The sequence below is a fragment of the Haemaphysalis longicornis genome, unplaced genomic scaffold (assembly GCF_048455015.1).
Source record: "Haemaphysalis longicornis isolate Haplotype H1 unplaced genomic scaffold, Haemaphysalis longicornis Haplotype H1 scaffold_9, whole genome shotgun sequence".
In the NCBI taxonomy this organism is placed as follows: Eukaryota; Metazoa; Arthropoda; class Arachnida; order Ixodida; family Ixodidae; genus Haemaphysalis; species Haemaphysalis longicornis.
In genome coordinates this window covers 49,546,647-49,568,394 of record NW_027526460.1, presented here as the reverse complement: position 1 = coordinate 49,568,394, position 21,748 = coordinate 49,546,647, and the positions used below count along the sequence as shown (strand labels likewise).

The following is a 21,748-nucleotide window of genomic DNA, read 5'->3' as shown; positions in this document are numbered from 1 at the left end:
CGCGAGTAAAGACGAGGCCTGACGGTGGCGTACGATCGTGATGTATTGAGTCAATCCCTCTCTCGTCTCGCACCGATATTGTTATGGTAAAGAACTGGCGAATTTTTTTTCGTTTTATTTCGTTTGTTTTTATGCGAAGCTTTATATCAGTAGGACTTTGTGCATTTTTCCTGTGCGTGTGCAAAAACTCCTTGCGGGAAAGCCAGCTTTACGGCAAATGCTATGCGGAAGACAGCTAGTAAGTCTTGTTTTATCGAAGCTTTTTGAACAAAAAGTTGGCCGCTAAGGCGACTCTATCATTACGTCGAAATTCATTTACTTGTCATAACTAGTTAGTCGACATTAAACGGTCCGTACCTTCGTTCAAAATTCTGTCACATCTATGGCGTGTGCCAAACAACTTCTCTGGTCACTTACCTTGACATAGTAGAATGGCTCCTGATTTTCTTATTTCTTTTAGTTTCTTTAGCGTTGCTTCTAGCTGTGTCCAGGGGAATTCTTTGCTGAAACATGGGTGTGTTATTTATGAGTGTAACCCACAATGAGTGTAACCCACAATGCGCCAAGCGCATTGTGGGTTACACTCTCAAAAGCGCTCGTCGGCCTGCTTCCCCACAATGCACTTGAATGACCAGTCGGCGCATCAAAGAGCGCGCTTTTGACTAGTAACGAGACCCGGAGTAAACCTGGACTCACAAACGTCATGTATCTGCGTCAACACCGTCCACAGATGAGTATAAAACTTGCCCAGTTACGACCACTGCTGTAACCTATTGCTGGCCATTCAATTGGCTGAAAGTGGTTGCTTGGGCGAGTTGGTCATTCATCGTGTAAGTAAGCGCGAAATGAACAAGGACGAACGAAGTGAACGAACGAAGGACGAACGAAGCGCCATGTCCCGTTCACTTTGTTCGTTCTTGTTCATTTCGCGCTTGCTTACACGATGGCTGAAAGTGCCCAGTTCAAGCCTATGTGTGGTAAAGTTTTCTGCCGTTCTTATTCTATACTTGGCCCCTCACATCGGCAGAATGGTCATCAAGTGGTTACTCTGAAAGCAGGTTTCCTCCTTATCATGGAAATTTTGTCTGCGCTTTGGCCTCGGGTGACGGCTGACACCCCAGGCCACCGCTGTGACATCTAATGACGTCGCTGCGCAGACCAAATTTTCAATGCGTAGGCATTTGCATCCGTTCTCAACAATGAAAACACTCTGTCCGTCTGTAACGCTAGATGTGTCGAACTTTCGCCCGTAAGAAAATGCTATTGATAAAAGCCCATAAAACCACTTCTATGCCCCTGAAGAGATATCTTCCTAGCAATGCATGTGTGCTTAGAGGTGCAGCTGATTTTAAAGTCTGCGTTCTTCAGGAATAAATTGGGTCTTAAATAGGCATGTAATAAAAAGTCCAAAGGCCCCCGTACCTTGATATTAGGCCTGATATATCACCTGTAAATGTCGTCCCTGAAGTGCATTTTTGTATAAAAGTAAGGCCGACATTAACGGGCTTCCATCTAAGACGGAGCATTGTGTGCGTATTCATTATCCGACAACTCACACCTGGAATTCCGTGGCATTTTTTTTTTTTTTTTCGCGTCAAATCACATTCTGGGTTCCCAAACTGGCCTATTCTACCCCAGCGATAGAACTGGTTGGTTATTTGCACACCTAAAGGTAAGGAAGAAGCACGAATGTTACACGAGTCATCATTTTCACGCACAAAAGCAGACAACCACAACGTATACCGACCAAGCCTACCGTATAGGAGAGGTCACGAGGCCTGACACGTGCCTGCGAACGTACGAACGGCATATACACCTTCAGGCAGCATCGGCAGCGCCTCGGCGCACGAGAGTTCATACCCGGCGACGTATAAACTGTCGCCGTTACAAATAGCCCCATTTGGCCGCTGCAGCCCCGGGGTCCGAAGGCGTGTCCATACTTCGCGTCCGTCGAGGGCCATTTTTCTCGGCGCCCCCCCGGCGGCAGGCACTTTTTTCCAATAGCCTGCACAGCGCCACGCCGGGTGACGCTATAGTAGACGCCGCTGTGCTGAGGAAAGAACGAAAGAAAAGAAAAGGAGCGGCGTCGGCGTAGTTTCGAGTTGCCTCCGTGCTGTCCAAGCAAAGTGGCTGCCGCCGCCGGCAACTCGGCTTCGAGTTTGGGGACAAAACTACGGCGCCTGCCCGAGCTGCTGCCCTGTCCGGTGAAACATTGCCCTTCGACAAAACGAGTCTATGAGGCACTTTTCGGACACGAAAAATAGGGCAACAACGACGACGACGTCCTCTCTCGAGAGAGAGCCCGGAAAAGAAATAAAACACGTCCGAACAAAACACTCAGTTAAAAGGTTAACGCGAGAAGCGTTCTCCGCTTTTCGTGTGTATTTCTTTTCGTTTACTTTTCTATCCTCTGTGCCGAATCACAATGAACCCGATCTGCGTCCTATCGCCGTTTCGCTTTGTGTGCTGTTGTGTTGTCGTTGCTGTCGTCGTGGGGCCGTAATTTGTCTTTTATTCCCCCCCAAACCGTATAGCCCCATCACGACACCCGTAAATTGCTGGCCACGACAGGCCTGTCAGCTCGGCTGTCGAATCGAGGGAGAGGGGAGGCAACACAACAATACAACGCAAGTGCCGCCGACGAAGCACAGCACGCGGGATAAATGAAATAACCGAAACCAACAACGCCAGCAGCGCAAAAAAGAAAAAAAAATGGGGGGGAGTGGAGAGTAGAGAGCGCGAAAGAAGACAGTTCAGCGAAACTAAACGAAATCACCTACGAGCTGAATTTGAACAAAAGTGCCTCCTATTCCCGTACGGCCCTCTCCGGATAGAACGGAGCTTTTAGGGAGAGCAAAAAGAAATGAATAGGATGACTAAACAAATGGAAAACAGAGAAGCATATAAGAGAAAATGCCGCCGCAGCAGCAGCGGCCGAATGATGGATCGTGCATTGAGGGGCAGCTATATATAAGAAGCATGAAGGAGTACGCAGCGTGGTCCCGCCGCCGGCCATCGGTGCAGCCATCCGGAAGCCATAGCCGAGGTCGAAGTCAAACGCGGTGTTCTTTCGCCGCACGGAGCGGTAGTCCGAGCCTGCGAGAAGTTCTAGTTCGCCAAGAACGGGCATTCGACTCAGATCGAAATTGATAAACGGAAAAATGGGTAAGCGAGGCAACTGTACCGGTCATATTTGTCAGGGCACAGTGTTAAAAGCAAAATATCCAGAGCATCTAAGTACCTAGCATATAAAAATAACAGAAAATCTAAAAAATATATATATCTGGAACTTCAACCATAAAGCGCGCGCAAGAAACAGACCAAAAAGAAGGTTCAGAATCAAACTGTCACTCTCTGCATCCAAAAGCATCGGCACAATGCAACACGAAGCACCGATTAGATAAAATTAACATATAACAATGCGAATCGCTGCCCGTGCATCCCCCCCCCCCACTCCCCCTCCAAAAAGAAAATGTTGCACTTTCTGCATAAATTGCTGTACGCATTGCGGCGAAGGAAAAAAAAACAATAAAAGCGCCGAACAGCAGGAAGCCTCCACATAAGTTTCATCTCAATGGTGTGAGCTCGAAGGACCGCAGAAATCGCAAAACCTGCGCAAAAGGGGTGAACGGAAGAGAAAGCACTCCGACAGAGAGGGTCTGGGTGGCCTAGGGCAATCGATGACCGGGCCATTTGTAAAGGGAGCGGAGGGAATAGGGGAAAAGCTGCGTCCCAGTGTCCGCTGACAGCCGCAAAAACACACGCACCGCAATTCCCGACCCGAGGAATCCTTTTAACGCATTAGGGACACCACCGTGAAGCGCCGAGGGAAAGGCACTGGGAACCAAGGAGAGCGCCCCATATACGAATGAACGCTCCGAGCAGGCGCGTTCAGAGAACAAGCCGAAGTAACGGGAAGTAAAAAGGGAACGAGGGAAGCGGGGGACTTTGCTTCCGCGACGACGATTCCTTTTCCGCCGGCGAGTTCCGCTATCGCGCAGGACGACGGCCAATCCGCTGCGGAAGGAACGCAGGTCGTGACAAGGTTGACCGCGCGAACGCAGCTAGAAAAGGATTGGCGAGTCGGATGCTTTCTTCGCCCCATCGTCCCCAGCGGGGTCTCCCTCGTTCCCGAACGATTTCCGTCTCTGCCTTCTCTCCCCGACGAAAAAGGGGATAACGGAAAGAGCGACAGTTATCCTCGAGAGTAGAGATAGCGTGGCTTAGCGGTTGAGCTCGAGAGACGAAGAAAAACGAAAGATTGTAAGCGTGCTCCTCCGTGGAGGGGTGGGATCAGACGATACGCAAAGGAGAACACGCATTGATATACAACAGCCCAAAAGTATCCGCCAACGAACGTAGAAGCAACGGGACAGAGACAGCGTACGAAAGACGAGATTCGGTCCGGGGATGTATATAGTGTGAGCATCCTCTCGCCGCCGCATCGGCGACAAAAGGGTCCAACACATGGGCGGGAAAGCACGCTTTCCCGCACGCGTCTCCGCGCCGAGAACCGGTTTGGCTGCCGGATGAACCGCAGCGTCTGCCTCTCCCGCACGCATCAAACCTGCTACAGTTAAACCTGGATGTAACGAACCTCCATGTAACGAATTCCTGGATTTAACAAATTTTTTCCAATCCCCAACTCCATCTCCATAGAAGTCCATGTATTTGTGACCTCCACGTAACGAAGGTGTTGCGGTAATCGACCTGAATGTAACGAATTCGCGGCACTGATCATTTATGATTTTGAGCCGTAACACTACTAAAAATTTGTAAATACAACGCGCAAGTTCTATATAATAGGGGAAAAAATATGGGGCAAGATGGCGGGTAGAACGCATACGATTGCAGCAAGCAAGTGCGTGCCATCCATGCGAGCATCGATGTTTTGTGACGTCTGGTGGCGCTGCCGTGCCGAACGGGCGAGCGCACTCTGGTTAGGCTGGTCCGGTAGGTGTTCTGTTGTTAGGCGTAGCGCATTCTCAGGTCTTGGATGCGAGGTCTTGGATGCGCTGGACGTGCTGCGCCGTCACGTCGGCTCGCAGGATGATGCGGAAGCTTTGGAGGAGTTCGTTTCTCTGGACCGCCGCGTTGCGTCGTCTTTGACGCGAAACACACAGGCGAAAATAACGCAGTTTTTTTGTGTTAAATAAACATTTGAGGTAAGTTGCGCTAAATCGGCATCTGCCGCATGTTTTTTTTGGTGTTCGTGATGATTTCCCTGGTGTTTACTTGAAAACTGCATGTAACGAAAACCTGGATGTAACGAAAATTTGCGAAATTTTTTCAATTTCGTTACATCCAGGTTTAACTGTAGATATTTTGCGGCGCAGCGTCGGAAATCAGACTGCTCGGACAGACATGTGTCCCCCGCTTAATTAAGTCAGTTGAAGGTTCGGGCCGGTCTGTGCAGCTCGGACGCCTCGGTGTCCCCAACTCGTTGTGGCACTGACTACCACCTCCGGTTTTATCGTGAAACCATGCGGGAGATTTTTATTTTTAGGCAGCCATCATTCGGAGGGATAGATACTTTCCTCCGTCATTATAGCCGTACGGTAATAGCGGCTAATCGCTTTGTTTATCGGTTCACTCGTTCTTGACGCTGCTAACTAGCTACTTCAATCTGCTTGCCAGTGCACATCCCATCTATGTACGTTCAGCAAACCCTATATTGCTACTTTCGTCCAAAATAAGCAACTCGGCACATAACAACTCCCCCTACCCCCCCCCCCCTTTTTTTTTTTTTTTGGCGTAAGCATAAACCATAATTTTGATGCTTAACAAAACAGTTTAAATCATGGTGGCAACTCTTCGGCACTACAGAGCGTAACAGATACATTTTCAAACTGGCGAAAATTCCGATGAAAAGTATTGCGGGAAAATCGGAGAAGGTACTACGTTTCGAGTGCCTCTATCGCAGTCCTCTCACATTTTCGAAGAGAACACGCATCACTGCGATCCCCATCGTACAATTTCGCCGAAAATTGGTCCCCGTTTCGTCTTCGCTATAGCGGCCCGCATTTTTCGATCAGAGCGCTCGCGCATGCATATGAATCGCACCGTGACTTCAATGCGCGCAACGAACTGCTATGGCGGGATAAATAACAAAAATGAAAGAAAGAGAACTAAGAACAAAAATGAGGAGGAGCTGCTGCGTTTGAGTACGAAACATGCGATCCAAGAGTTAAAGGGAAAGTACGACGCTGAGACACAGCCGCGACTAACGTCACAGAAATCGCGAACGCGCTTTGCGCTTACCTTGCTATCTAGACGTAATGGGCCCCTGCAAACATCATTCCTCATCTTGCGAAGAAACGACAGCGCTGGAAAGGGTCTAAAGGCCCACTTAGGCGTGAGGAACGAAAAAGGTTATACTTAAAACTTGAAGCAGTACGAATGACAAAAAAAAAAGAGGAGGGGGAAGATAAGTACATATTTCGCTCGGGGAAACGAAACTATACGATTCCTTCAAACCGGCCAGATGTTCGCATGCATTTCAGACGGGATCACTAGCCGAACTTTGGGGACGTAGCCATCTCGGCCTGAAATATACGAAGCGCACTATTCGCGCGAAGACGACACAGCATTCTTGGTATGGCGTATCGGCGCTCCCATTCGAAGTAGCTTTTGTCGCTTTCGGGGACATCGCCACCGTTTTGCGACCGTTCTGGCCTCAAACTCCGAGCGAGCGGATTCTGCGAGCGACGCAAGGGTGCGTGAAATGCTTTCGCCTCCCCCTCTCCCTCAGTCCGCCTTTCTTTCCCATAGCTGCGATGTCGAGCAGGCGAGCGCCGGATTCGAAGTTGGCGCCCTTGCCTTCGCATTCCGCGTTTTGCTTTCTGCGAACGGCATGCATCAATCTCGTCGTCGGTATACGCGAGGAGCTTGCTCAGGAATTGGAAACGAATGGCGCTGCTTTGAATCGCCGCTCTCCCGGATACGCGATATGTATTTGTCGTTCTTCCTTGGCGGGTCATAAAAAAGTCGTTTCAACGCAGGGCCACGGTAGGAAGCTGTTCTGGACGTTTTGCTCCGCGCTTGGCTTTTCATATGAATTCGCACTGAGCAGACGAGAGCGATTCTTAGTTCTTGTCTTTTTGTTTGCTTGTTTTAGTGTATGGCATAGACGCCACCTTCTGTCGCCTATGTTTTCGTATATGTTCCTGAGAAACCGAATATAACAAATGTTCTCTTTTCTTTGTGCGAAAGTATAGGCGATTTTGTGCAGTCCGAAATGTTTAATAGGTAAAGGAGGAGAGTAATGCGGCACATTAGACAACTGATTAAATAACTAATGCGGCCTATTAGATAAACCAACGAATGGCCATGAATGTATGTAAACTTAAACACGACAGAATCTAAAGCAGCTTTAAGGTAACGCGGCTCAGCAAAAGTAGCATATAACGAGCGATCAGCTTCTGAAAGTAATCGCGAAATTTAGTAATCAGTAGCAAATTCCCAGTGCATAACTAAGCCATGATAAAGATATCAGAACTAGCATGGTATGCAAGGCATTTAGCGCGCGCTACCATATTTTAACAGCCCGCAGAACACTTCTCGTCGGAATAAAAACGTACAGTGAGGACAGCGGTTCTGAAACGGGAGCATCGGGAACTGCAGAGACCACGCTACAAAGTGAAGGGCACCATGCTAATCACGTCCTTTTCATTCCGTCATAACCTGACGGTGGTAGAAGAAACTTTGCTTCCCCGCAACGCATGTCCGACTATTTTCTGCCTTCGCGCAGCAAGCGCTACAACATTTGGTTTCCCGCACAACACTGGAGCTGTGCAAAAAAGCCAGACTAACAAAATGTGCCTCAAACTAGTAAACAAGCGACTTTCAGACGCAATAATCAAATGCTTTCAGAATATTCCCCCTGCAAACACCCCTTGTTCACTTGTTCACTCGCCATCCACCCGTACGGTGCTCTATTCACGGGGCTCTCATTACTTTCTGCAATTAACGAACGGTCGCCTTCGAGGCATCCATAATCTCAATTGAGAAGTACTGACATATTCTTTGAACTAGAAAAGAAAACTGGATTTACAAATCTTTAACTTCAGCTACACACCGGCTATGAGACGAGGCTTAGTGGAGGCTTACGATTTAGTTCCGGCCAGGTGGATATCGTTAACCTTCGTAATAACGCATTCGCTTTATTCGAAGTTTCTCACGCTTCCAAATGCAATGCGGGGAGAGCAATGAACAACGCTTTTAATGAAGTGCCGCTTATTACGAAGTTCTGTACCGAGGATTTCGCTACAACGAGAGTCTACTGTATTCTAGTTGCTAGCATTGACCCATGCTGGATACCCACCATTCCCAACCGAGTGCCGAACACGTCATCACAACTAAGGCTTACGGCAGGAGCAGCAGCGTACGAACGGAGAATAAATAGCACCGCGAATTCTGCTGTTAATGGCGCACGAGCCGACAAGCTGCGATAGCCTCTGCACAGCGGCGCCCAAGAACGAACAGAGGAAGAGAGCACTGGTCAGGAGACCACACACGGACCTTTCCTCCGCAGCCCCACAGCTGCCGGCGTGCCTAATTGCCACTCTTCCCGCAGACAGGGTCCCTCAAATAGGCAGCCCCCCTGAGAGTAGGGTTGCTGCACGCTACGGCTACCCAGCTATGCCGTAAATGCGCGACGCACGTTTCTTCGAGACACCCTCGCTTTCTTCCATTCCTCCGAGCGACGACGAAGAAAAGACCAGAAGAAAACGGTATACGCCTCGAGTCAGATGAACGCCCCTGAGGTCGTAAAGCCTCAGTGAAAAGACCTCTTCACCTCGATGCTTCTTGTTCGGCCAGCCATTGACCGGTTTACACTTCTACTTTAGGGTCTGTTTATTTTTATACGCTGACCTTTCCGACAGGGCAGCTCTAGGTGCCCCTGAAGGTGACACAGGCATGGGCCTCGTTTTCTATACGGTGTCTCCCCCTTCTCTCAGGGCGCAGCTTTGACGCTGCTTCCTCTTTCTCGCTGTCCGCGATAGACGGTGAAACAAAAGGACGAGAGGAACGGGGGAGAGTCACAGACACAGGAGCAGCGCATGCCGGCGTCACGCGTGTGGACACGAAGGGGTACCTTGACCCGTGCGTGCGAACGACTGCCGGCTTCCTGGAGCGGCCCCGGAGGAGGCGATGAAGAAGAAGAAACGCCACCGAGTCTCTTCGGCTGCTGCTGCTTCTCACCGGGTTCCTCCTCCCCCCATTCTCTCAGGGCGACTGCGGACGGTAGCGGCCAGGCTAATGCAGGACTGACCAGCGGTCGTCGAGGGAGAAAGCGCGCCGTACGAGTCACACGACTTTCCGGACGCAGATTCTGCTATCCGTGCTACAGCTAACCCTCGCGGAAGTTCATCCTGCCAGAGTGCGTGCTCTAGCATCCGGCTCTTCTTTGTCAATGGACCAATGACTCAAGCAATCACTCAATCAAAATACTAGTGTCCTTCAGAGGGTATCAGAACTGAAATTTCAACCATCGTGTAGTTAGTTGGAGAACACACCTCTCCCTCTCCAAATAAAAATTTCAAGAAATCAAAGCAGGAATATATAGCACTTTTTTTTTTTCTATTTTCAAACGCAGAATAACGGGAAGACGCGCGAGCCGTGCCTTGGATGTCAAAAGAGCCCCACCCCCCCCTCTCACCCACCACCACACATGCACGCACGCACAAGCAGGGAAAAAGTTCTTTTACAGTTAATGAGCAGCCATTTTTCCTTCAGCGCGCTCTTCGGTCATCCATTAATTCTCAAAGCCATCCGAGATGCCAGTCAAGTTTTTTCAGTCATTTCATTAAAAAGCATAAAAAGAGGATGAATCAAATTTTTTCAGTCATTTTATTAAAGAGAATAAAAAGAGGATGAAAAAGTTTTAGACAGGACGAATTTTCTCTTGAAAAATATTTCTGCCCGAAGTCAGCTAGATAAACAAACTTCTATTTCAGCTAGTACGGCGAATTTCAAGTTGTGGTGATGCTTCTTTTTGTTTTGGTGGAGGCGGGGCGGGGGCAGAGCGACGTGGTTGTTTCTGCTAGCCGGAGCCGCTCAACTATATGAATTTGCAAGAATTGAGAAGACTGCCCCTTTCATGTCAAGTGAAAAACCTATGAAAGGCAGCTCAAATTTCGCTGTCAATGTACGACGCTGCGCATAAGGCTGATGGGTTCATCAGTGACCTTTACGAAGCTTGCGTATCCCCGATCCCAGGTAGCACAAAATCCAGCAGCATTAGCTTTACCTTTTCTCCTAGCACACATTAGTATGGAACTCTATGCGTCCAACACGTGGGTGGTTAAGATAGCGTCCTAAAAAGTACGCGGGCGGTAGAGACATGATATTGCAAAAGTGCGTTGGAGAGAGAGAGAGAGAGAGAGAGAGAGAGAGAGAGAGAGAGAGAGAGAGAGAGAGAGAGAGAGAGAGAGAGAGAGAGAGAGAGAGAGAGAGAGAGAGAGAGAGAGAGAGAGAGAGAGAGAGTGTTTGCGAAGTATATCAAGCAGGGAAGACGACAGGAGGCTATAGCTAAAACATCAGTTCAGAAAAAAAACAAAATCCTGTTATACTAGATCGAATTCAGCTTTTTGGAAAGCTGAAACCCGATATGAGTTGAACGTCGCCGACGCAGCAGCGATCCTTCATCACGGTCAAGATTTCGGGCGTAAGTTTAAAGAGGAAAAATAGATAGGTCTAAGAAAAGGCCGCCAGATTCGTGGAGTCAAGTTTCCTTTGGCAGAAAAAAAAAAAAGGAAAGAAAAATAAAAAGAAGAAAGCAAACTACACCGTAATCTGCTTCGTGGTATCCAACCAACGGTAGAGCCGCACGTCGTGCAACAAACAGCTAAGTTTCGAGGATATACCTATAATACGGAACGAAACGCGAGATGCCCGATAGGCCACCCGAACCCACGCTTTTAGAAACGACCAGGTTCGTTCTTCAAGCTTACTTTCCGCCCGCCGTCTGAGAACGTAATAAGTAGTTAGTTAGATAACCGGTACCCAAAAAACGGCCGCAAGGCCGAAACAGCATGGAAGAGTGCACTGCTGCGGTAAACGGCGATAAATAATGACTCCGCGGCTCCCGGGAACCAAATCCGAACGCCATTCCCCTGAGTGCACGTCGCGCCGCAATACTTCACGAATGTTGTACACTTTGTTTTCATTTCACTTATAAGATCGGCTTCTAAATACGGCCGCAGACGGGAAAATAAAGCAGACGACGAAGCCATTATAATGGAAAGAGCTGCTGCAGCGAGCAGGGTGGGCTATTATGCAAATGGAACATCTTGGCCTGTCACGGGCTCTCGCGCTCGCATTCTTTGGACGCGCGAGTCTTTTTTTCGTGCGGGTCGGGTCTTTTCTCTTCTGCGAGGCAACATTAAGCAGATGGAATCCAATTTATACTTTTCCAGGAGACGGAAAGAAATCCACTCATGCGATTGCCTTTTCGCGAAGCGAAAAGAATTAAACGGGCGGCAAGGTCGAATGAGAAGAAGAAAAGGAGCCATGCGTCTTTGATTAAGCCAATGATCACGAAGAGAAATACGGAGGAAAGAGCCGTTTCTTGAGATGCCGCCTTTTATATGGGGGGTAATATCCTGCTGCAAATGACTGCCGGAACCAATGTCGGGATGAAATATGTTTTTCGAGTTACACGAACGTATGTAGATTGGGTAATTGACATGAGATGTCGAAAAACGCCATTTCGGGGTTTTTTTACCTCGTTGGAAATTGCGCTGCACGATTAAAAAGCGATAGATGACTCTTTATATTTTTCTTTTAGGACGTTATTACGAAAGTCAACCTTGTGTGCCTTGAAACGGCGCGAACGCTCGGTTTAAAACAACGAAATTACATTAGATGCCCCACAGTAAGGGTAAGCGTTCCTGCCACTTACGAAATAAAGTAAACGTTTCTTCATAGGGTCGTAATGTTTACGATTGTCGCAGGTAATTACCTAATACTGACGTAGAGGCACAAACGCACAGAAAAAAAAAAAGCCAGAGTACTTTACTCTGAAGCCTGGTTCGGGTAATTACGTTCATGATACAGTGTTCCGGTAGCAGTAACAAAGCAAAAATAAAAGAAACGCGGTCGGAACTTTCTAACACCGCTTTTTTAATGACCGAGCGGCTATGCAGTAAAGCTGCTCAGGCGGCAGAATGTCTACCAAGCCATACATAAAGCAGTACTGAACTGCAGTAAAAGCGAAAATCGTAATTAAGCAGCCCAGTCGGAAGGGACAAAACAGGCGGTAAAGAGGCGTTAGAAGCGAGAGCGGTAGGTGCTATTTCAGAATTAAAACAGAAACCGGCGTTGTACGCTGTTAGAGGTTTGAGGCCTTGGCGGATGTGGCCAAGAGGGCAGTGTAATGGACATAAGGCGATTAATGCCGCTTAGGTGTCCACTGTAGAGATTGCCGAGGATGCGGCCAGATCTCTCACGCAACACAGGCCATTGCAAAACACAAAGAGGAAATCACCGGAGAAATAATTGAGGCTGCAGAAATAGAGCGCCGAAAAGAAAACTGTGTGAGCGTACCCTTGTTGCCCCTCTCCCAAAAAGAGATTAATTTTCTGTCCCACAGATGGTTCAGCACGTGTTTGTGGCACGTGGTGTTTGTGCAGTGCGACGATTCCCTAGGTTATCCCCAGCATTCATGTTATTTCTGCTTTCTTGTATTTTTTGACTGTCAGCGTATATACAGTTGTAAGTCAGCACTCGTGGTTGTCACTTTCTTTATGTGCGTCGTTTGTGTTGCGCTGTTCCCCTCTTTGTAATTATGCACTAACTCGCCCAAGCCTTCACCATTGCAAACGAGGGGGGAGAATAGGAGATGGGAGGGGTGGTGGTGAAGTGGAATTCACTAGGAACCTGCAGGTGGGCTTGTTGGAATTCAGTTCATCATCATAAATCTGCCAAGCGACGGGAATCGAACTGGCAGCGCTGACCCCACCAGATCATTTCGAACGACAGCTAGGAATTCCTTTTTAATTAGCACCTGAGGTGTACCCCGCCACCGCCATTAGTTTGACTTGGCTGTCGGCGGCTTTTCTACAGTGAGGTAGGACGGGGCTGGATTCGTTTGCATTCAGTTCAACCGATGAAGAACGTGGCACGTTCTGGAAACCTTAAAATAAATGTACTCCTTTAACATGAGGCAGACAAAAACGTAAGGAATATGAAGGGCGCAAGGAGGGATGTAACTTGCGCCATTTTGTTTTCTTTCGTGGGGAAAAAAAATCACGCAGATTGTATCGCCAAGAAATTGCCGATTTATGTTCTTCTCCAGGCGCTATAGCCTTAAAAGCCACAATTTAACGCTGAAACCATTAATCATTTGGCCGGTTAAAAACAACAAATTTATTTTTAGTACGAAAAAAAAAATACCGCTTGCAACTGCACAGCACGATCGATCATTAGGCAATACTCGAGAAGAGAGCTCCTTATTTTTTAAATCTTGGTGAAAATCAGTCAGGACACCCTGCCAGGACACCAACAACAACTTTTTCTTCCGTGAAGGCTCATTTTGCACTGAGGAAAAACAAATATGAATATTGTAGTAAAGGCGGCGAATTTAAAAAAAAAATCACGTTGATGAGAGGCTCAACTTGAATTTTGACGTCACGCTGCACGTTTTGCATAAAAGTAATAATACTATTACGTTTAAAAGGAGATATGCGTGGTTAGCGTTTGTCGAATGAACGATTAGGGAATGGGTGGCGAAGGTAAATACAAGAAATGCGATTCGGAGACAGTCCTTCTAGGCACAGTGGACAGAATTTCGTGATCAGTTTTGGGAGTAGGACTGAGTAATAGGGTGCATACACGCAGCACTCACAGTAGTCGTGCTAGGCCGCTTTTAATTGGAATGACTGCTTCGTGAAGTGCGCCTGGATGCAGTTCATGAAGTTCATGAAGACCTATGTCAGAACTATTGCTGCGGTCGTTATACGGTGGAGGAAAATTGTATTAAGACGAAAGGTATAAAGGGCCGGGTCAGGTGAGATGATGGAGTATGGTTGGTGTACAGATATGGCAGGGGCGACGTGCATAGATAGGTTGGGTAAGAATCATTTGCGAGGGCCTTCTGGTGTCTGATCATAACGAGCAAAGAGCAAAGACAACAGACTAGGAAAAGGTGGGAGGCAGGAGACCTTTCTAAGTCCTTTCCGTTTCCCACCCTTTCTAAGTCCGTCGTCTTCGCGCTGTTTGCATTACGAACCAGTTCCAGCTTGCCCTACTGACAGTCCTTCCCTTGTGAATGCAGCGAATGCAGCCTTCCCTATCGACAGGTTGCGTTCGCGAAGGGCTTACTGATGAACATTCCTCCGGACAGTGACTCCGAGTAAGGGCAGACAAGCGTCCTTTTCAGGCGACTGAAAACGCCGTTCGTCATCAAACTATCGATGAACCGACGGTGACAGAACTAGGCGAAGCCGGTTGCATAAAATGACAGTCGTGACATTAGTTACTAACCGCATAGCTCGAACCCGTTTATTTTAGTAGGCTGTAGGATTGGGCGAGTTGGTAATCCATGCTGTACTTCAATTGCGCAAAAAACTAACGAAGACACGAGAGAGACGACACGAGACAGAGCGCACACTTTCAACAAACTTTATTAAGAAGAAATCACCGATTTATACTGCACACTCTCTCTCTCATACACACTCACCCCCCCCAAAAAATCCAATGAACAAACACCTCCTCTCCTCTGTGCATTATCACGCTCTTAGGGCACTTTTGGAAAAGGAGATTTACTTCCTTGGGCAAGACAACGATTTATCGTGAAACCGCAATAGCAGCTGCACGTGCCCTAAGAGTGTGATAATGCACAGAGGGGAGGAGGTGTTTGTTCATTGTTTTTTTTTTGGGGGGGGGGGGGGGTGAGTGTGTATGAGAGAGAGAGTGTGCAGTATAAACCTGTGATTTCTTCTTAATAAAGTTTGTTGAAAGTGTGCGCTCTGTCTCGTGTCGTCTCCCTCGTGTCTTCGTTAGTTTTTTTGCGCAATTGAAGTACAGCACCGTTTATTTGTCTTCTTCCTCCGGCGAAATAAACTTCTACGCCAGAAGGTAAGCTGCAGCAATAATCCAGTCGGTGCCGCGACGTCAGCCACAAAGTATACACTCCGAGGATACGCCGAAAAGAGATGGAGGAAAGGGTAAGAAGGGTTAATGAAATCCCGGAGAGAAAGTGCACGAAGACCCGACGGGTTAAGCAACGAGTTTCGAAACGTAGCGGGCAAAAGCGCACGCACATATACCGGGACGCGCGTGATGGCTCGGTCGAGCTAAGCACATTAGGGAGAAGCGGCCATAAATAACGCTGATGGGGCACATCTTGCCCATCTACGGCCGCTCTCGAGAGTCAGCAGCATGGGACGACGGGAGCCAAGGGAGACGGAGGATGGAGAGGAGGAGGAAGAGGATGATGTCTTTATTCGCTGAGAGAAAAAAAGAGCACGCCACCCGATTCACAAATGACGATGTCGCCGGCAAACGGTAAAAAAAGAACCGTACAAGAGAAAACTGGGACACAAGAATCTGCAGAGATATACACCCGTGTAATTGCCCGGACGGGCGCAGTTTTCTCGAGATGTCAAGATGGCGCAAGAGGGGAAAAGAAAAGGTCGTCGTCCCATTTGCTTTATTAGGGCTTCCTCTCACGGAAACATAAAAAAAAAAAACGGTACCATAGCGGGGGCTTGCGAAATCGCACTTGAACAGCATATGTCACGAAGAAACAGAAAAAAGTCGACGTTAGTCAGCCTGAGATCTTTTTCAAGGTTACGATAAATGAAATAAGCTTTTCTCATTTTTTTTTCTATTGCAGTCCTGCCTGGCGAGCAACGAAATCGGGTACTTCTCCAACTCTCTATTTTATTAACCCAGGCTGGAACAAACATTAGGAATAAAAAAAGCGGCACCGATAGATAGCTAAACTGTAACGAGACGCATATGTGGACAGACTAATTTAGCCCCCGATAGCGTTGATTAGTAATTGGTGTAGTATTAGGCAGACACTCCAAATGATGCTAATGAATGAATGAATAGGGTAAAAGCGTACTACGCACGGGTTTCGACTGTTAGCAATTTCATTTTCCTCTCCCTCTTTTTCATGATTACTGCGTACTTTCCTTTCTCTAGTATCTTTTTTCGCCTCAACATGCTCACCCCATCTGAACTAGCAATTGGCCCCCTCTTCAGCTTTCATTACCCAGCTTTTCAGCCTCGACCCTCGTTTTTTCCGCTTACCATACATCAGATTTAAATACCAGAGCTAAGCACATCTAATCTATTCCTTTTGTGTTCCAACGTTTCGGCAGCCACTACAGAAAGAAAGCCATAACGGCAACATTTCTCGTTAACATATACGATTCGTAACTTCTTTTCTTGATAACTTTAGGCGTATAGTCTCAATATGAGGAAATAAAGGCACGCGAAATTCGCCTGAATGAATCCATGGGTCACTCCGTAAAACAGCAAATCACGATACTTCGAGCGAGACAGGGTGAAGATTCGTGCCCACCTTAAGCAGTACTGAACGCAAATTTCAGCTGCTCGTTCAATGAAAAGCTTCGCCTGCGAAATGAGAACGGCGAATGGCTAGCTGCGAACAATAGCAGCAACGCGATCACGGTGGCTTCCTCCACCAAATGAGTGCAGTAAATGTTTTCACAACCCCCACCACCACCTGCCAAAGCCACGTGATCTCTCACGCCATCCCTCGCGGGTAGCGAAGCGTAAGGAACGAGGGACGGTTCCCTAACGGGAGGTGCGGACTGTGGGTTGAAATGCTGATTTCGCTACTCATTGAGGACGCTATGGCTATTTTTAGCCTCAACCAGGTGCACCGAGTGGCTCGGTATGGCTGGGCCAATGCATATGACGCAGCAGCACCTCTGTAGCCAGTGTAGGTTAAAAAAATATCCCGGTCCATCTCCACTAACGTGACACCTGGGGAGGGCGAAGCATGCAGTGCACAAGTGTATTCTTGACGCCTTGGCGTTTTGGCCAACGGGGATGAAACCATTGGGAGGTAGAGGGGGTATATACAGCTTTACTGTAAAAGTCTCTCCTCTTTGAAGCACGCATCTCTCTATCGCGAGCCGTAAACGAGAGTCCCGTTGTTTTTTAGTACGCGTTACGTTCTAGCGCGAGGCGTAAACGAGTTTCTAGGTGTTTTAGTACCGTGATTACATGAAACGACGATTACAACGACGACGACGACAGGAGACGCCAACATTCCCAGCCCTGAAAGGCTTTGCCCCTAAAATAACAGGATGGCCCGGATCGTGATTTTGCTCCCGGCTCAGAGTGCTGGCGATCCAAACGCAGGCAGAAATCCTCACCAGGTTCCCAGTAACGCTACAAACACTGAAACAACCCTGAGATATGAAGACACCACTGCTATATAAGGAGGGCGGGGAATCGTGATGGCAGACGGCTGGAAAAGAGGCGATCGGCCGCGTGAGAGACGAATTAGGGCTCCACAAAAGGGGTTACAGCCTTTCGCCGCTGCCCTCCGCGTTATGCCTGTCGTGACGACATGACTCCTCTCATTCAGGATTTCGCCAACGCACCGGCGCCAAATTACCCGGTGTCAGTTTCGCCAAGTGGCAAGCGAGTACGTAGTACAGGCACCGACGCGGGGGCTACAACAATGGCCGCCGCCGCAACCGCTGCTGCTGCTGCTGCTGCTGCTCCGTCGTCGGTGCGAGCATTGTTTCGCGCTACATCATATACTAGCGGCGAGCGTGGCAACAACACGTGGATCGAACCGAGGACTTGCTCCATCGGCGGTCCGAAACAATATAGCGCCGGCGCGTGATTTATACACGCGCCGGTCGTGCCCCTCGGCGCGCGCACTCCCATTCATTCGGCCAATTACCTCCGCGTCACGAACAAGCCGACCTCGCACGAACAAAGGAAAGCGGGGGCCAATTCATGAATCTGGCCGCAGCACGCGGCTCGCACCGTATGGCAGGCTTCCCGGCCGAGCAGCATACCGTGGAGTTGGCGAAAAGCCCCAGTTCGTGAAGCGGTTAACACGGTCTGACAGACTGCGCCTCACCCAATGGCCGAGATGAGTATACTCCAATATCCTCCCAGTTTTTTTATACAATGACCTTGGTTGACACGTTCGCATTTTCTCTGTATGAAAGGAAGCTTCAACGCGTTACTATAAGAATATCCAAGATTCGGCATAACGACAGCTACAATGTGTGAGCCTCCTGCCGAATGGTTGCAGAAAACAGAAAGTTGCGGAAATTTGTCGTCATACTGTTATTGCGTGTCGTGGACTTTAATTATATACGTGGCTTTCATAAAGCTGCTTTCGTTACACTATGAGCCACCCTTTTCTGCGTTCATGCACACAAGTTTCTCGGCAGGAGAGGACTGTAGGATGAGTTGCGATTGCCTGTGCATAATAAGAACCAGCAGTTACGTGCACAGTTCAATTCTTCGCTTCGCACGACGTTATACGCACGTTCGCACCTAATTCACGACACTCCCCTCGTCGTCACAATCCTCTTCAAAGCCCAACTTTTGTGCAAGAAGTCCGCCAGCCTCCTTGCTACTCCTCAGCTCCCGTCTTTAACATTCAAATCTATAAGCAAGCTCCGAGGTAAGTTTATAGTCCGGATATGCGTACACTTCCTTGACATCAAAGCAGCAACAGCAACGAGGTGCTTTCTTGTACTCAATTTTCCGCCCCTCCGGCTTCAGCTTCCTCCTATTCGCGTATCCGAAAATTGGCACACGTCGGTGATCCCATTTATAATAGTATCTCGGTATTAAGTCTGCCCTGCGACAGCCGCGGCGCTTCGGGCGAAAACAAAACGAGACGAAGCAAAAAAAGGAAGCAAACGCTCCGGCTTGCTAGCAAGACGTTCGGCAAGAACGGGCCCCTCCGACATCGCTGTGCCGCTGGTTCTCAGGCCCAGCCGGATCATCCAATAAAGGTGGACAAGCAAAACGACGTCGCCAAACGACCTAAAAGAGGAAAACGAAACGGAAACGACAGCGGAAGGCTGGGAGGAGTGAAATGGAGCGTGCGCCGCCGCATCCTCGTACGCCTGAGCAACTATTTCGCAATTAGAACGTCGCCCGCGCTGGTAATTTACAAAGACAAATTGCGCCCCGGTCAGCGCTCGCCTCGGCGCACAAGGGCCGCGAGTTTTCGTTTGCCGCCTGCGCGCAGATTACACGGTGAGGCGCTCGTTTTATGAATATAACAACTGACGCCCTCGGTATTAAGCCGCACCATCGCTCAGCCTTTTTGTAGGAGGCATACCCGAGCAAAGACGCGCGCTGACAAGACTCCTGCATTCTGAAAACACGGGTTCTTCGTGTATTACGCGAGTGGGAGCCGGTGCAACGTGTTCGTATTCATGTTAACACCACCCGACAGCGCCTCTATACTCCTGGCGGAGTGCGGCAAAATGCGACGTGCGGCCCGCTATTAGGAACACCGGACAGGACGACTTTTAATGCGAAAGCATTGGGTGTCCCAGAAAGCGATAAAGCCGGCGTCGGCGTTGTCTGCACCAGGGCGCACGCAAATTTTTCATTCGCTGCGACGCGTCAACGAAAGATGTTGTAATCGCCCCTTGCCATGGGAGGCCTCATTAGTCCACGAAGCCTTGGTTTTAGGGGCGAACCTCCTTACGGGCTGGAGCTGTTGGTGTCTTTTGTCGTCGTCGTAATCGTCGTATCATATAGTCACGATACTAGAACACCGGGAAACTCGTTTACGCCTCGCTCTAGAACGTAACGCGTAGTAAAAAAACACCGGGGCACTCGTTCGCCCGCGCCTCGCGCTGGAGCGCTTCGTATACCACGTACTAAAAAAAAACAGCTGGACGCTCGTTTACGCCTCGCGCTAGACAGCTTCGTGCTTCAAAGACAAGAGACTTTTACAGCAAAGCTGTACACCTGTACCCCCTAGCTGTTTCATCTCCGTTGGCAAAAATGCCAAGGCGCCAAGAATACACTTATATACTGCATGCTTCGACCCTCCCCGGGTTTCACGTCAGTGGAGATGGCCCGGGATTGCTTTGGTTCCAGGTGGGCCCCTTCACCAGTTGATGTTGGTCTTCAGAGAGTGGACTAATCAACCGGTGCTCCCGCTGCTCCAAGAAGGGGTTTTGGTAGGGGTGTTAGTAGTGCTTGGTGTCGAAGTTCCCACTATATGTGTGGCGTACAGTAATGTTCCGCACGGAGGTTTGTTCAGAGCTGCCTGAGGGTTATGGCGCCTTATCTGGCCTTCTTAAGCTGTGGTGGTTCGGATATATGAAGCTGTTTTCCCCCAACTCATGGCTCACACCAACGTGAAGTATTGGCCGACAATGAACGAAACGAAGCCGGTTTGCTTTCTTGCGCGCGTGCCTACCTTCTTGACGGCTTGCTAAGCCAGACGGTTCGTTTGGTGCTCTGTGCTCTCGGCAGCACTCTCAGGGGAAGGCAAGCTGTCAGCCTCGGTTACACGGCAGGTAACTGCATACGTCATCAACGGCTGAGACACATCGCGCCGTCGGCCCGAGAAACTATCGGAGCGCAAGAAGCGCAACACAACGACGCCCCGAACAATGGGCGATCACAGTAGGAAGTACGAGCTGTCGCCGCCGGTTAAAGTAACACCTCCGTGTAAACGGGCGTGGCCCGAGCAGAAACGCGCGATGCAAGAAGCACCGGCACGTACGGCATGAACACAGAGTCCTGCCCGCTTTGAATATGCATGCGAACGTGTGCAGATTCCAGGCTGCACACGCAGCCTTGGGCGGGCGACGCGAGAGACAATAAGCGCTCCGGCCGCCATAATTGAGTACAAAGGGGCGTATGCCACGGTGCGGTCAGGCCTGCAATTCTCCTGCCGCGAAGCCGTTCTCGCGGGGCGCCGCACCCGCGGTGGCGTTCGCTCACGAAGAGCAAGGCTGCGGATCAACACGGGCCCCGCGTTGTGGGCCGGCATACTCGGAGGCTTGGCTTGGCTTGGCTAGTTGCTGCTGCCCCACATTTCCGAACCATACGGGCGTTAAAAAGACCCCTTGTCGACGGTGCGGCGGTGCTCGCGAAGAACCACGGCGCGCCTTTTACACCCGCCAGCATTGTGGACCGCGGACTTCCGCTTCGAGATGCGCGCTTTGACGTCGGATAAACGCCTCGGTGCTGTCCCTCCTCGTCTCGGATAGCCGTAGGCGCGAGCCGGCCGCATTGGAGGGGCTCGCAATGAGACGAGAATGGGACGAAGTGGAAAGTCGTTCTCGACGTTTGGAAGAAAAGAAAAACGTACATGACAACGAGGCGAAAGCGTAAGCGCCGAAACGCTGTTATTGGCAAGTTGAGCAGGTTTAAAGCTCGAAGCTTTCTTTGTAATTACGTACTCGGAGGATCTGAGTCATACTGTAATTCAGATCCCAACAGAAGCAAAACACAATGCGGACCTTTGCACTTATCGTCCGCAGTGTATTTTATAAAACTAGATGCAAAGGCTAACATTGGCAATTTTATTAAACACGGTTTTTCTCAACACGTGGGCACACGGTTGACCCGAAATAGTTTCATGTGTATGCGGGAGGTGAGTGCTGTCACTGAGAGCTTTTAAACGTATCGCGGACCACGTGATTGTACACAAAAGGAACAGAAAAGGTGACATCTAAGCCACTCTAGGGTACATTTCTTCGTGTTTCGCTGGTTGCTGGTCGTACCTGACACACAGCACACATCATTCCAGAGA

The 21,748-nt window shown here is 49.2% G+C and overlaps 1 protein-coding gene across 5 annotated transcripts in view; it reads right to left on the bottom strand.

Annotated features, from left to right (window-relative positions):
- The window catches only part of LOC144152880 (uncharacterized), a 350,752-nt gene that overhangs the window by 163,154 nt on the left and 165,850 nt on the right, over window positions 1–21,748 (bottom strand). The window lies entirely within an intron of this gene.